The 16,912-nt window shown below is 38.5% G+C and overlaps 1 protein-coding gene across 4 annotated transcripts in view; it reads right to left on the reverse strand.

The window, feature by feature from the left end:
* The window catches only part of KIF3A (kinesin family member 3A), a 93,206-nt gene that overhangs the window by 54,659 nt on the left and 21,635 nt on the right, over positions 1-16,912 (reverse strand). The window lies entirely within an intron of this gene.

Genomic DNA, 16,912 nt, shown 5'->3' on the forward strand with positions numbered 1-16,912 from the left:
AGCCACACCTGCTGCTCTTAAGCCACTTTATCTCAAGGCAAGTTATCTATCCAGAAATTGTCACCCCAGTGGTAAAATAGGAATAACAAATGTTATCAATAGGAATACATTGATAGTAAAAACCAAATGAAATAATTTACTTAAAGCAACCAATACAATGCCTACCAGAGAGAACTAATAAATGGCAGCTTTTTCTCTTTAATCCTAAAATAAGAACACTGTCAAAAAAAAAAAAAAAGAATAACAGCAGTAAGGAATAAGGGAAGATAAAAAAGGTGACAGCAAAATTAGCACAAGTAATAAAAGCTACAATTCAAGTTTTCTAAACACCTAAATTCCTTCCCTGAACAAATCATTCCCCAGCTCCTTTTTAACTGCTAAACATCTCTGAATGTTTCCCTTTCTTCTAACTGCTAAACAGTGACAAAAAAAGATGCAATCCTTAATCCTTAATGGTGTGTGTAATCTTGGGGAGTTGACGCTGATCTGTAACTAAGTATGATGAGTATTGAGAATGAGAAACAAAGAATGCTAGGTGGGAATAAGGGACATAATCTAGGCAGGGGGATTATGGGAGGAAGAAGGGAGGGGGGTGTATGGTCAGGGAGGTTTAAGACGAAAAGAAGTGAGATTTAAGATGAGATCTGAAATACCAATAGGGTTAGATAGGCAAAGAGTGGACAGCAAGAGGCAAGAAAGAGCATGGATATTTTGAGGAACTGAAATGAGGTCAGAAAGGAAGAAGCAGAAATGGAAAAGGAGGGTGGATGCAGATGGAGCTAGAGAAATTTGCAGGGACCTTATCACACAGGGTCATGAAGATCATGTTAGGGTTTTTAGACTTTATCCTAAAAGCAAAGTGAAGCCATCAAATGATTTTTTCAGTGAGAGGCATGGCTAACAGGCACTGTGGTTATACTGTGGACAAGGAACTGGAAGACAGCAAGGCAGGTGTAGGAGAAACCAGTTAGAGGGCTAGAGTGGTTGGCCAGGTGAGAGATGGCACTGACAACAGAAGGGAGAAAGAAAAGTGGAAAGATTTCAGAGATGTTTAGCAGTTAGAAGGAAGGGAAACATTCAGAGATGTTTAGCAGTTAAAAGGACCTGGGAAACAATTTGTTGCAGGGGGAACAGGGGAAAAAAAGAATGAAGGATGCCTTTTAATTTTCTGGCTTCAACAAGGGGGTATATGGTGATGCCATAAACTGAGATGGTGACCACCACCTGAGGAAGAACAAGACTGAAGGAAAAGATAATGAATTCGGTTTGGGAAATACTGAGCTTGAAGTGCCTACTGTACACCCAAATGGATGTACCAAGCAGGCAGCTAAATAAGTGAGATTCATTTGCCAACTGAACCATGGGAGCAGATGTAACCTCCTCAGAAACAGTGGAGAATAAGAAGATAGCCCAGGAAGGGACAGTATAAATGAAAAAAGTTGTTCAACTACTATGACTCTAGTTAACCTCAAATGTCATTATCATTCTCAGACTTTTTGTGAAAATAAATTAATCATATCAGAACCCATTTTTTATGCATGGGCATAAAAAAGTCTCATTTGTTTTCAAACCGACTAAATAGTTTAACATCCACTCTTATAAATAAAACTTCCTGCATTCAGAGGAGATAAAACAGCATGAACTCAAACTAAATTTTAGAACAAACACATCAAATCATTAAATAATGAGTTTTATAAGGACAACAGCTACCATTTACTGACTGTTTGCTATGTGGAAGGCAATGTACTTCACAGATATTCTTACTTAATTTTCACCACAATCCTAAGAGATAGACACTATTTTTAATCCCATAAAATAATGTTTCAATGGGGAAACAAAGGCTTAGAGAAGTTAAGTAACTTGCTCAATGTCACAGCAAGTGGTGGAGACAAGACCTGAACACAGTCCAACTGGCTCCAAACTCCATATCTTTTACCACTATGAAATAGCCAAAAAACAATTTTAAACTCAAAATTAATTCCTAATGCAACTTTTATGAAAGCATTCTATACAGGAACTTCACTGATTTAAAAAAGATATTATCTATAATTTTAGAGCTGAGAAAGGAAAAGAGATCCCCCAGATAAGAGAATCTCATCTCATTTTCAGAGATGAGACTTCAGAATTTCTAGTACTTAAATATCAAACTTAGTAACACTAATGCTGTAGTTTCTTCAAAATCAACTTCTCTCAAAAGTTTACTTTTTTAAAAAGAAAAATGACCTGAGATTTTACCCAGCTCCTTCATTTCCTGAGTATGTAGGAAACTCCAAAGGATTGGAACTAAACCACATTTAAATAATGGAGGCTAAATGTATTATACATTATAGCATTCCTAATATTTGTCCCTTTTGAAAATGCATTTCTAATTGTTGTTATTCATAGTTTTCAAAGTCAGCATAACATATTGGAAAACAGGTGAAAACTCCTTTGACATTCAAATACTTCTCTATATAACATTTATCTTTAAAAACTACACTTTGCTAATAATTCAAAATTAAACTAGTGACACTTCTATTTCTGACTACGGTAAAGGAAGAGACCAGATTCACCCTCCTAGCTGAAACAAAACAACAGACAAAACACATGAATAACAGTTTTCAAGATAAGGCATATCAGTCAACAAAGGATTATGATTCTTTAAAGATGGGAAATGGGTGAGGTAGGCCCTAAGATTGCCTGGTTACTGTCTTGAGAGAGAAGCCACGCTACGGGGCAGAAGAGAGAACCCAGGTAGAGGCCAGAAGATGATTCACAAGATATTAGTTACACTATACAAAAGGGTATTGCATCAGTAGCAAGCAACTATTAACCTGGACTGAGCGCTGTTCTTATCCTGACTATCAAATCTTAAAAGAAAAACCTGAAAGGATCAAACTGTTTTCAGATAACTGCATCCCAGAAAAAAAGTTCAATATTGGCCCTTGGCTGGCACCTGGGAATATGGATTCTGAAAGAGTGCCTCATCTGAGTTGAACTATATGTTCAAGTTCTAACCTCCAGTCTTGTGACTGTGACTTTATTTGGGCCTTTAAAGACGTGATTACTTCAGATGAGAGCAAACTGGATTAGGGTAGACAGTAATCCATTATGACTGGTGTCCTTGTAAGAAAATGAAATTTGGACACACAGACATACAGACACAGGTGGAGAAGGTCATGTGAAGACAGAGGCAGGGATTTTGGAGTGCTATAGCCACAAGCCAAGGAACGCAAAGGACTGCCGGCAAACCAACAGAAGCCAGGAAGAGGTAGAAAGATTCTTCCCTGCAGGTTTCAGAAAGAGAATGGCCCCGCCAACACCTTGATTTCAAACTTCTAGAATCCAGAACCGTGCGAGAGTACATTTCTGTTGTTTTAAGGTACCAAGTTTGTGGTACTATTTACAGCATCCCTAAAAACGAATACAGTCCCCACCACTCACTGATAAAAATGGCTCACTGGGCCTAAATTATTTGCACAAAAATAGTGGTTTATGCTGTACATTTGCTCTCCTCCTTGGAGTCTGGAATCTTTGTATGTGCTAAACAGAGGGTGTCTACACGACCAGTTTCCAAGAAAAACCACAGGCACTGAGTCTCTAATGAACATTCCTGGTAGAGAACATTTCACACGTGTTGTCACAACACAATGCTGGAGGAATTATGTGGGACCACTGGGAGAGGACTCCTGGAAGTTTGCACCTGGTTTACTCAGGACTTCTCTCCATGCACCTGTTTCCTCTGTTGAGTTTTCTGGTACCTTTTGCTATAATAAGTCAAATCTATGACTGCAACTGTATTTTGAATCCTGTGACTCCTCCTAGCAGATCATCAAACCTGGGGGTGATCTTACGAATCCTGACAAAGCTGCTTACTAAATGGACTTTCAAAATAAAAACACAAATAGATTAAAATAGGAATTGAAGGACACCATGGAGCACATGAACATACTGGTCATGGGTGTTCCAGAAGGAGAAAAAAAGGGAAAGGGGACAGAAAGAATAATGGAGGAAATAATCACAGAAAATTTCCCATCTCTTATGAAAGACATAAAATTGTAGATCCAAGAAGCACAGCATACCCCAAACAGAACAGATCTGAATAGACCTACTCCAAGCCACATAATAATCAAATTATCAAACATCAAAGACAAAGAGAGAATTCTGAAAGCAGCAAGAGAAAAGCAATCCACCACATACATTGGAAGTGCAATAAGACTATATTCTGATTTCTCAGTAGAAACCACAGAGGTGAGAAGGCAGTGGTATGATATATTTAAGATACTGAAAGAGAAAAACAACCAACCAAGAATTCTATATCCAGCAAAGCTGTCCTTCAAAAATGAGGGACAGTTTAAAATATTTTCAGACAAAGAGACACTGAGAGAGTTTGTGAACAAGATACCTGCTCTATAAGAAATACAAAAGGGAGTACAGCAGGCAGATAGGAAAAGACAGGAGAGAGAAGTTGGGAGAAGAGTGTAGAAATGAAGACTATCTGTAAGGGTAAAAAGAGAGAGGGGAAAAGAAAAATAAAATGAAACATGACATATTAAGATCCAAAAGACAAAATGGTAGACAGTAGACATTACGTTGACTGAAATTAGCCAGAAACAAAAGGACAAATACTGTATGGTCCCACTAATATGAACTAACATTGATAAGTGAATGCTGAGAGTTAAAGTTGAGAACACAGGTTATCAGGAGATAGAGGTTAGAGACCAGGCATTTGATACTGAAGGAGTAAAGAAGGTTCAACAGGATTGATTGTACAGATTCAGAAATGGATAGCACATTACCATGTGATGGTAGCAGAATATTCTAAGTCCTCTGGACAAAGATGATTGTGAGTACAGTTGAAAAAGGAAGGCTAGGGACATGTATGACATCAGAAGGAAAGATAGATAAAGATGGGGAATGTATAACTTAGCAAAACCTAGAGTGGTCAATGACAGTGATTAAGTACACAAAAATAAAGTTTTTACACAAGGGAGAAAAATTGAATGTCAACATTGAAAAGTATTGAAAATTGGATGGTATATGGGAAAAACATGCAATCAATGCAAACTAAAGTCTATAATTAACAGTAAGATTGTAAGATGCTTCCATAAATTTTAACAATGGCAACATATGAAAACTAAATGTCTATAAGAGGGGGATATAAGGAAGTGGTATGGGATTTTTTGTGTTGTTGTCTGACCTTTTTATTGTATTTTATTTTATTTTATTTTTATTTTCCTTCTATCTTTAATTTTTTTATTTTACATTTTTTTCTCCTCTTCCTCTTTCTTTGCAGAAGAAATGGAAATGTTCTTATACAGATTGTGGTGGTGAATGCATAACTATGTGATTATACCAGGAATCATTGATTGTTTATTTAGGACGGACTGTATAGTGTGTGAATAAAACTGTTTAAAAATTTAACAGAGGGATACAGGTGATGGAGAAAATGTGGAGAGAGGTATGTACCTATACCCTATTGGTGGGGGAGTAGAACAGTGCAGCCCATCTGGAAGGCAGTGTGGTGGTTCCACAGGAAGCTAAGCATGGGCTTGCCATACGGTCCTGCAACCCTGTTATTGGAAGAACTGAGAGCAGGGACACAAATGAACATTTGCACATCGGTGTTTATGGCAGAAGTGTTCACAAGGTGGCCTAAAGGCACAACGACTGATAAATGGAATAGTGAACTGTGGTGTATACATACAGTGGAATACTAAGTGGCGGCAAGAAGGAATGAAGTGGTGAGGTATGCAACTATGTGAATGGGCCTTGAAGTCAGAATGTTGAATGAAATAAGCCAGAATCAAAAAGAGAAACATTATAACACTTCATTTATGGACTAACCATAATGTGCAAACTCGGAGAACTCAATCAGAGAACACAGGTTATCAGGGGGAGGCTTATTGTGAAGATTCCTAGATTGTAAGCTCTTACAGCAGTCACATCAATTCATGAATTGTAACGATTATTTCTAAATTCTGAGATGCTGAGCTGTTTGTGTATAACCTAATCAGTCCCTGTAACTTTGGGTATCTGTGTGACACCTGAGACTCAGAGTCAGAGTTCGGCAGCTATGAATGTCAGCATTACCCCATACAACAATTTTTTAAAAAGCTGAAAAACGAGATCAGACTTCAGTTAAAGATATGAACTAAATGGACTTGGTTGGGAATAAGGTAAATCAGACTAAAGGGTAAAGGATGATATTGACTGTGTTTTAAAACTTCAACTTCTATGTAAGACCAAAGGAAGAGATGTTTATTTGGTGCAAAATCTGTATTTTCTGTAGCACATTAATTTAACTTGTATGGTCAGTTTATTCAAACACCATAATTACATGGAACCTTGAATAGGGGGTGAGATCTGGTTGGTTTGAACAGGTTAGCATGAAGCCCCGATACATCCTAAAGTAGTCTGGGCAAAGAATAAAAAGTATTTGCAAACCCCCTTGAGGGACTGGGGGAAAATGTGGTAATACTAAATTTCCCCACCTGGGGAATTCCTGATATTCCTGCAAGCACTGGGGACTTCCAGTTTAGTAGGCTGAGCCCTTAATCTTGGGGCTTGCCCTTATGAAGCTTGTTACTGCAAAGGAGAGGCTAAGCCTGTTTATAATTGTACCTAAGAGTCACCCCCCAGAGAACCTATTTTGTCACTCAGATGTGGGCCTCTCTCTAAGCCAACTATGCAGATAAACTCACTGCCCTCCCCCGCTACGTGGGACATGCCTCCCAGGGGTGTTAATCTCCCTGGCAACATGGGACATGACTCCCAGGGATGAGCCCAGACCTGGCGTTCTGGACCAAAATGGGGAGGAGAAATGAAACAAAATAGTTTCAGTGGCTGAGAGATTTCAAATGGAGTCGAAAGATCATTCTGAGGTTATTCTTATGCATTATATAAATATCCCTTTTTACTTTTTAGCATATTAGAATAGCTAGAAGGAAATACCTGAAACTGTCAAACTGTAACCCAGTATCCTAGATTATTGAAGATGATTGTATAACTATATAGCTTACATGGTGTGACCATGTGATTGTGAATACCTTGTGGCTGACACTCCCTTGATACAGTGTATGGATAAATGATGTAGATGTGTAGAAAAACGGGGGCAAAAAGTAAATGAATAATTGGGAGGGAGGAGGGATATGAGACATTTTGGGTGTTCTTTTTTACTTCTATTTTTTTATTCTTATTTTTACTTTTTGGAGTAACAAAAAAGTTCAAAAATTGATTATGGAAATGAATGCACATCTATATGATGACATTGTGATCAACTGACTGTACACTTTGGATAACTGCATGGTATGGGAATATATCTCAATAAAATTGCATTTGAAAAATGCTTGGGAATATAAAAAAAAGGAAAAGGAAAAAAAGATATGCCATGTTAACATTAATCAGAAGAAATTTACGGTGACTATATTAATATCAAAGTAGATTACCAAGCAAAAAATATTATCAGGGATAAAGAAAGTAAATTCATAATGAAAAATAGGTCAATTCATCAAAAGGACATAACGATCCTAAGCATGTATGCACCTTATCACAGAGCTTCAAAATCCATGAAGAAAAAACTGATAGAACTACAAGGATAAATAGACAAATCCATAATAAAGCCAAAGAATTCAATATCCCTCCCTAAATAATTGTTAGGCTAAAAATCAGCAAGAATATAGAGACTGAACTACGTAGCCAAACAAACTGATCCAATGGATATTTATAGACCACTCCACCCAACAACAGCAAAATACACATTATTTACAAGTGTGAACGAAATATTTAATAAGATAAACCATATTCTGGGCCATAAAACAAGTCTCAAAAAATGTAAAAGGATTCAAGTCACACAAAGTTATGTTCTCTGAGTACAAATGAATAAAACCCTAAATGAATAACAGAAACATCTCTGGAAAACCTCAAAAAATTTGGAAATGAAATAACACATTTCTAAACAACTCAAGGATCAAAGAAGAAGCAAAGAGGGCAAGGAGAAAGTACTTTGAACTACAAAAAATGAAAACACAGTATATCAAAATCTGTGGGAAATTTATATGTTTAAATCTCTATATTAGAAAAGAAAAAAAGCCTAACATCATTGACATCAGCTTCACCTTAATAAAGTAAAAAAAGAAGAGCAAATTAAACCCAAAGTAGGGGAAAGAAAACAATAAAGATCAGAGCAGAAGTCAATGAAATAGAAAACATAAAAACAATTTAGGAAAATCAATAAAAGCCAATTCTTTGAGAAGATCAATAAGACTGAAAAACTTCTATGCAGACTAATCAGAAAAAAAAGAAGACACAAATTACCGATATCAGGAATGAGCAAGGTTACATCACTAAAGATTTGAACACATTAGAAGAAAAATAAGTGAATACTATCAACAACTTCTTGCCAATAAATTCAACAACTTAGAATGAAATAGCCGAATTTCTTAAAAAGACACAAACTACCAAAACCCAGGCTCACTCAAGAAAAATACAACCTGAATAGTTCTTGTACTAGGTTGGATAAAGTCTCACAAAATTCATGTCTACCAGAACCTGATCTATTTGGAAACTGGGTCTTTGCAGGTGCAATCAAGTTGAGAGGAGATTATATTGTATTAGGGTGGGCCCTAAACCAATGACTGGTGCCCAATAAGAGGGAAATAGAGACACAAATACACAGGGAGAAGGCCATGTGATGACAGAAGTTGAGACTAGAATGATGCTACCACAAGCCAAGGAATACCAAAGAGTACCTACAACCAACAAAAGCTAAACTAGGCAAGGAAAGATTCTTTCCTAGAGCCTTCAAAGGGAATATGGTCTGGCCAGCACCGTAATTTTGGTACTGATTTTAGAACTTCTAGCTTCCAGAACTGTGAGAAAATAAATTTCTGTTGCTTTAAGCCACCTGGTTTGTGGTATTTTGCTACAGCAGCCCTAGGAAACTACAACAGCCCTATGTCTATTAAAGAAATTGAATCAGTAGTTAAAACCTTCCCACAAGAGAACATTAAAAACTGAAAGGGAGAGGCGGGGCAAGATGGCAGACTGGTGAGCTGTATGTTTTAGTTATTCCTCCAGGAAAGTAGGTAAAAAGCCAGGAACTGCGTGGACTGGACACCACAGAGCAATCTGTCTTTGGGCATACTTCATACAACACTCATGAAAACGTGGAACTGCTGAGATCAGCGAAATCTGTAAGTTTTTGCGGCCAGGGGACCCGCGCCCCTCCCTGCCAGGCTCAGTCCCGGGGGAGGAGGGGCTGTCAGCTCCAGGAAGGAGAAGGGAGAATTGCAGTGGCTGCTCTTATCGGAAACTCATTCTACTGATTCAAACTCCAACCATAGATAGACTGAGGCCAGACACCAGAGACTCTGAGAGCAGCCAGCCCAGCAGAGAGGAGACAGGCATAGAAAAAAAACAACACGAAAAACTCCAAAATAAAAGCAGAGGATTTTTGGAGTTCTGGTGAACACAGAAAGGGGAAGGGCGGAGATCAGGCCTTGAGGCGCATATGCAAATCCCGAAGCAAGGCTGATCTCTCTGCCCTGGGCACCTTTCCTTAATGGCCCTGGTTGCTTTGTCTATTAGCATTTCAATAACCCATTAGATCTCTGAGGAGGGCCGTTTTTTTTTTTTTTTTTTTTTTTAAATCCTTTTTGCTTTTTCTAAAACAATTACTCTAAGAAGCTCAATACAGAAAGCTTCAAAGAATTGAAATTTGGGCACGTCAAGTCAAGAGCAGAACTAAGAGAGCTCTGAGACAAAAGGCAATAATCCAGTGGCTGAGAAAATTCACTAAACAACACAACTTCCCAAGAAAAGGGGGGTGTCCGCTCACAGCCACCATCCTGGTGGACAGGAAACACTCCTGCCCATCGCCAGCCCCATAGCCCAGAGCTGCCCCAGACAACCCTGTGTGACGGAAGTGCTTCAAATAACAGGCACACACCACAAAACTGGGCGTGGACATTAGCCTTCCCTGCAACCTCAGCTGAATGTCCCAGAGCTGGGAAGGGGGAGCAGTGTGAATTAACAGAGCCCCATTCAGCCATCATTTGAGCAGACTGGGAGCCTCCCAACACAGCCCAGCAGCCCAGAACTGCCCTGGGGGGACGGCACTCACCTGTGACATAGCACAGTCATCCCTCAACAGAGGACCCGGGGTGCACAGCCTGGAAGAGGGGCCCACTTGCAAGTCTCAGGAGCCATACGCCAATACCAAAGACTTGTGGGTCAGTGGCAGAGACAAACTGTGGCAGGACTGAACTGAAGGATTAGACTATTGCAGTAGCTTTAAAACTCTAGGATCATCAGGGAGATTTGATTGTTAGGGCCACCCCCCCTCCCCGACTGCCCAGAAACACGCCCCACATACAGGGCAGGCAACACCAACTACACACGCAAGCTTGGGACACCAATTGGGCCCCACAAGACTCACTCCCCCACTCACCAAAAAGGCTAAGCAGGGGAGATCTGGCTTGTGGAGAACAGGTGGCTCGTGGACGCCACCTGCTGGTTAGTTAGAGAAAGTGTACTCCACGAAGCTGTAGATCTGATAAATTAGAGATAAGGACTTCAACTGGTCTACAAACCCTAAAAGAACCCTATCAAGGTCAGCAAATGCCACGAGGCCAAAAACAACAGAAAATTATAAAGCATATGAAAAAACCAGACGATATGGATAACCCAAGCCCAAGCACCCAAATCAAAAGACCAGAAGAGACACACCTAGAGCAGCTACTCAAAGAACTAAAGATGAACAATGAGACCCTAGTACGGGATATGAAGGAAATCAAGAAGACCCTAGAAGAGCATAAAGAAGACATTGCAAGACTAAATAAAAAAATGGATGATCTTATGGAAATTAAAGAAACTGTTGACCAAATTAAAAAGATTCTGGACACTCATAGTACAAGACTAGAGGAAGTTGAACAACGAATCAGTGACCTGGAAGATGACAGAATGGAAAATGAAAGCATAAAAGAAAGAATGGGGAAAAAAATTGAAAAACTCGAAATGGACCTCAGGGATATGATAGATAATATGAAACGTCCGAATATAAGACTCATTGGTGTCCCAGAAGGGGAAGAAAAGGGTAAAGGTCTAGGAAGAGTATTCAAAGAAATTGTTGGGGAAAACTTCCCAAATCTTCTAAACAACATAAATACACAAATCATAAATGCTCAGCGAACTCCAAATAGAATAAATCCAAAAAAACCCACTCCGAGACATATACTGATCACACTGTCAAACATAGAAGAGAAGGAGCAAGTTCTGAAAGCAGCAAGAGAAAAGCAATTCACCACATACAAAGGAAACAGCATAAGACTAAGTAGTGACTACTCAGCAGCCACCATGGAGGCGAGAAGGCAGTGGCACGATATATTTAAAATTCTGAGTGAGAGGAATTTCCAGCCAAGAATACTTTATCCAGCAAAGCTCTCCTTCAAATTTGAGGGAGAGCTTAAATTTTTCACAGACAAAGAAATGCTGAGAGAATTTGCTAACAAGAGACCTGCCCTACTGGAGATACTAAAGGGAGCCCTACAGACAGAGAAACAAAGACAGGACAGAGAGACTTGGAGAAAGGTTCAGTACTAAAGAGATTCGGTATGGGTACAATAAAGGATATTAATAGAGAGAGGGAAAAATATGGCAAACATAATCCAAAGGATAAGATGGCCGATTCAAGAAATGCCTTCACGGTTTTAACGTTGAATGTAAATGGATTAAACTCCCCAATTAAAAGATATAGATTCGCAGAATGGATCAAAAAAAATGAACCATCAATATGTTGCATACAAGAGACTCATCTTAGACACAGGGACACAAAGAAACTGAAAGTGAAAGGATGGAAAAAAATATTTCATGCAAGCTACAGCCAAAAGAAAGCAGGTGTAGCAATATTAATCTCAGATAAAATAGACTTCAAATGCAGGGATGTTTTGAGAGACAAAGAAGGCCACTACATACTAATAAAAGGGGCAATTCAGCAAGAAGAAATAACAATCGTAAATGTCTATGCACCCAATCAAGGTGCCACAAAATACATGAGAGAAACATTGGCAAAACTAAAGGAAGCAATTGATGTTTCCACAATAATTGTGGGAGACTTCAACACATCACTCTCTCCTATAGATAGATCAACCAGACAGAAGACCAATAAGGAAATTGAAAACCTAAACAATCTGATAAATGAATTAGATTTAACAGACATCTACAGGACATTACATCCCAAATCACCAGGATACACATACTTTTCTAGTGCTCACGGAACTTTCTCCAGAATAGATCATATGCTGGGACATAAAACAAGCCTCAATAAATTTAAAAAGATTGAAATTATTCAAAGCACATTCTCTGACCACAATGGAATACAATTAGAAGTCAATAACCATCAGAGACTTAGAAAATTCACAAATACCTGGAGGTTAAACAACACACTCCTAAACAATCAGTGGGTTAAAGAAGAAATAGCAAGAGAAATTGCTAAATATATAGAGACGAATGAAAATGAGAACACAACATACCAAAACCTATGGGATGCAGCAAAAGCAGTGCTAAGGGGGAAATTTATAGCACTAAACGCATATATTAAAAAGGAAGAAAGAGCCAAAATCAAAGAACTAATGGATCAACTGAAGAAGCTAGAAAATGAACAGCAAACCAATCCTAAACCAAGTACAAGAAAAGAAATAACAAGGATTAAAGCAGAAATAAATGACATAGAGAACAAAAAAACAATAGAAAGGATAAATATCACCAAAAGTTGGTTCTTTGAGAAGATCAACAAGATTGACAAGCCCCTAGCTAGACTGACAAAATCAAAAAGAGAGAAGACCCATATAAACAAAATAATGAATGAAAAAGGTGACATAACTGCAGATCCTGAAGAAATTAAAAAAATTATAAGAGGATATTATGAACAACTGTATGGCAACAAACTGGATAATGTAGAAGAAATGGACAATTTCCTGGAAACATATGAACAACCTAGACTGACCAGAGAAGAAATAGAAGACCTCAACCAACCCATCACAAGCAAAGAGATCCAATCAGTCATCAAAAATCTTCCCACAAATAAATGCCCAGGGCCAGATGGCTTCACAGGGGAATTCTACCAAACTTTCCAGAAAGAACTGACACCAATCTTACTCAAACTCTTTCAAAACATTGAAAAAAATGGAACACTACCTAACTCATTTTATGAAGCTAACATCAATCTAATACCAAAACCAGGCAAAGATGCTACAAAAAAGGAAAACTACCGGCCAATCTCCCTAATGAATATAGATGCAAAAATCCTCAACAAAATACTTGCAAATCGAATCCAAAGACACATTAAAAAAATCATACACCATGACCAAGTGGGGTTCATTCCAGGCATGCAAGGATGGTTCAACATAAGAAAAACAATCAATGTATTACAACACATTAAAAACTCGAAAGGGAAAAATCAATTGATCATCTCAATAGATGCTGAAAAAGCATTTGACAAAATCCAACATCCCTTTTTGATAAAAACACTTCAAAAGGTAGGAATTGAAGGAAACTTCCTCAACATGATAAAGAGCATATATGAAAAACCCACAGCCAGCATAGTACTCAATGGTGAGAGACTGAAAGCCTTCCCTCTAAGATCAGGAACAAGACAAGGATGCCCGCTGTCACCACTGTTATTCAACATTGTGCTGGAAGTGCTAGCCAGGGCAATCCGGCAAGACAAAGAAATAAAAGGCATCCAAATTGGAAAAGAAGAAGTAAAACTGTCATTGTTTGCAGATGATATGATCTTATATCTAGAAAACCCTGAGAAATCAACGATACACCTACTAGAGCTAATAAACAAATTTAGCAAAGTAGCGGGATACAAGATTAATGCACATAAGTCAGTAATGTTTCTATATGCTAGAAATGAACAAACTGAAGAGACACTCAAGAAAAAGATACCATTTTCAATAGCAACTAAAAAAATCAAGTACCTAGGAATAAACTTAACCAAAGATGTAAAAGACCTATACAAAGAAAACTACATAACTCTACTAAAAGAAATAGAAGGGGACCTTAAAAGATGGAAAAATATTCCATGTTCATGGATAGGAAGGCTAAATGTCATTAAGATGTCAATTCTACCCAAACTCATCTACAGATTCAATGCAATCCCAATCAAAATTCCAACAACCTACTTTGCAGACTTGGAAAAGCTAGTTATCAAATTTATTTGGAAAGGGAAGATGCCTCGAATTGCTAAAGACACTCTAAAAAAGAAAAACGAAGTGGGAGGACTTACACTCCCTGACTTTGAAGCTTATTATAAAGCCACAGTTGCCAAAACAGCATGGTACTGGCACAAAGATAGACATATAGATCAATGGAATCGAATTGAGAATTCAGAGATAGACCCTCAGATCTATGGCCGACTGATCTTTGATAAGGCCCCCAAAGTCACCGAACTGAGCCATAATGGTCTTTTCAACAAATGGGGCTGGGAGAGTTGGATATCCATATCCAAAAGAATGAAAGAGGACCCCTACCTCACCCCCTACACAAAAATTAACTCAAAATGGACCAAAGATCTCAATATAAAAGAAAGTACCATAAAACTCCTAGAAGATAATGTAGGAAAACATCTTCAAGACCTTGTATTAGGAGGCCACTTCCTAGACTTTACACCCAAAGCACAAGCAACAAAAGAGAAAATAGATAAATGGGAACTCCTCAAGCTTAGAAGTTTCTGCACCTCAAAGGAATTTCTCAAAAAGGTAAAGAGGCAGCCAACTCAATGGGAAAAAATTTTTGGAAACCATGTATCTGACAAAAGACTGATATCTTGCATATACAAAGAAATCCTACAACTCAATGACAATAGTACAGACAGCCCAATTATAAAATGGGCAAAAGATATGAAAAGACAGTTCTCTGAAGAGGAAATACAAATGGCCAAGAAACACATGAAAAAATGTTCAGCTTCACTAGCTATTAGAGAGATGCAAATTAAGACCACAATGAGATACCATCTAACACCGGTTAGAATGGCTGCCATTAAACAAACAGGAAACTACAAATGCTGGAGGGGATGTGGAGAAATTGGAACTCTTATTCATTGTTGGTGGGACTGTATAATGGTTCAGCCACTCTGGAAGTCAGTCTGGCAGTTCCTTAGAAAACTAGATATAGAGCTACCATTCGATCCAGCGATTGCACTTCTCGGTATATACCCGGAAGATCGGAAAGCAGTGACACGAACAGATATCTGCACGCCAATGTTCATAGCAGCATTATTCACAATTGCCAAGAGATGGAAACAACCCAAATGTCCTTCAACAGATGAGTGGATAAATAAAATGTGGTATATACACACGATGGAATACTACGCGGCAGTAAGAAGGAACGATCTGGTGAAACATATGACAACATGGATGAACCTTGAAGACATAATGCTGAGCGAAATAAGCCAGGCACAAAAAGAGAAATATTATATGCTACCACTAATGTGAACTTTGAAAAATGTAAAACAAATGGTTTATAATGTAGAATGTAGGGGAACTAGCAGTAGAGAGCAATTAAGGAAGGGGGAACAATAATCCAAGAAGAACAGATAAGCTATTTAACGTTCTGGGGATGCCCAGAAATGACTATGGTCTGTTAATTTCTGATGGATGTAGTAGGAACAAGTTCACTGAAATGTTGCTATATTATGTAACTTTCTTGGGGTAAAGTAGGAACATGTTGGAAGTTAAGCAGTTATCTTAGGTTAGTTGTCTTTTTCTTACTCCCTTGCTATGGTCTCTTTGAAATGTTCTTTTATTGTATGTTTGTTTTCTTTTTAACTTTTTTTTTCATACAGTTGATTTGAAAAAAGAAGGGAAAGTTAAAAAAAAAAAAAAAAAAGAAAAAAGACAAACAAGGAAAAAAAAAAAAAAAAAAAGATTTAGTGCCCCCTTGAGGAGCCTGTGGAGAATGCAGGGGTATTCGCCTACCCCACCTCCATGGTTGCTAACATGACCACAGACATAGGGGACTGGTGGTTTGATGGGTTGAGCCCTCTACCATAAGTTTTACCCTTGGGAAGACGGTTGCTGCAAAGGAGAGGCTAGGCCTCCCTGTATTTGTGCCTAAGAGTCTCCTCCTGAATGCCTCTTTGTTGCTCAGATGTGGCCCTCTCTCTCTGGCTAAGCCAACTTGAAAGGTGAAATCACTGCCCTCCCCCCTACGTGGGATCAGACACCCAGGGAAGTGAATCTCCCTGGCAACGTGGAATATGACTCCCGGGGAGGAATGTAGACCCGGCATCGTGGGATGGAGAACATCTTCTTGACCAAAAGGGGGATGTGAAAGGAAATGAAATAAGCTTCAGTGGCAGAGAGATTCCAAAACGAGCCGAGAGATCACTCTGGTGGGCACTCTTACGCACACTTTAGACAACCTTTTTTAGGTTCTAAAGAATTGGGGTAGCTGGTGGTGGATACCTGAAACTATTAAACTACAACCCAGAACCCATGAATCTCGAAGACAGTTGTATAAAAATGTAGCTTATGAGGGGTGACAGTGGGATTGGGAATGCCATAAGGACCAAACTCCACTTTGTCTAGTTTATGGATGGATGTGTAGAAAAGTAGGGGAAGCAAACAAACAGACAAAGGTACCCTAGTGTTCTTTTTTACTTCAATTGCTCTTTTTCACTCTAATTATTATTCTTGTTATTTTTGTGTGTGTGCTAATGAAGGTGTCAGGGATTGATTTAGGTGATGAATGTACAACTATGTAATGGTACTGTAAACAATCGAAAGTACAATTTGTTTTGTATGACTGCGTGGTATGTGAATATATCTCAATAAAATGATGATTAAAAAAAAAAAAAAAAAAACCTTCCCACAAACAAAACTCTAGGGATAGATGGTTTCGCTGGTAATTTCTACCAAACTTTGAGTGA

This window comes from Choloepus didactylus, chromosome 13 (assembly GCF_015220235.1).
Source record: "Choloepus didactylus isolate mChoDid1 chromosome 13, mChoDid1.pri, whole genome shotgun sequence".
Lineage (NCBI taxonomy): Eukaryota > Metazoa > Chordata > Mammalia > Pilosa > Megalonychidae > Choloepus > Choloepus didactylus.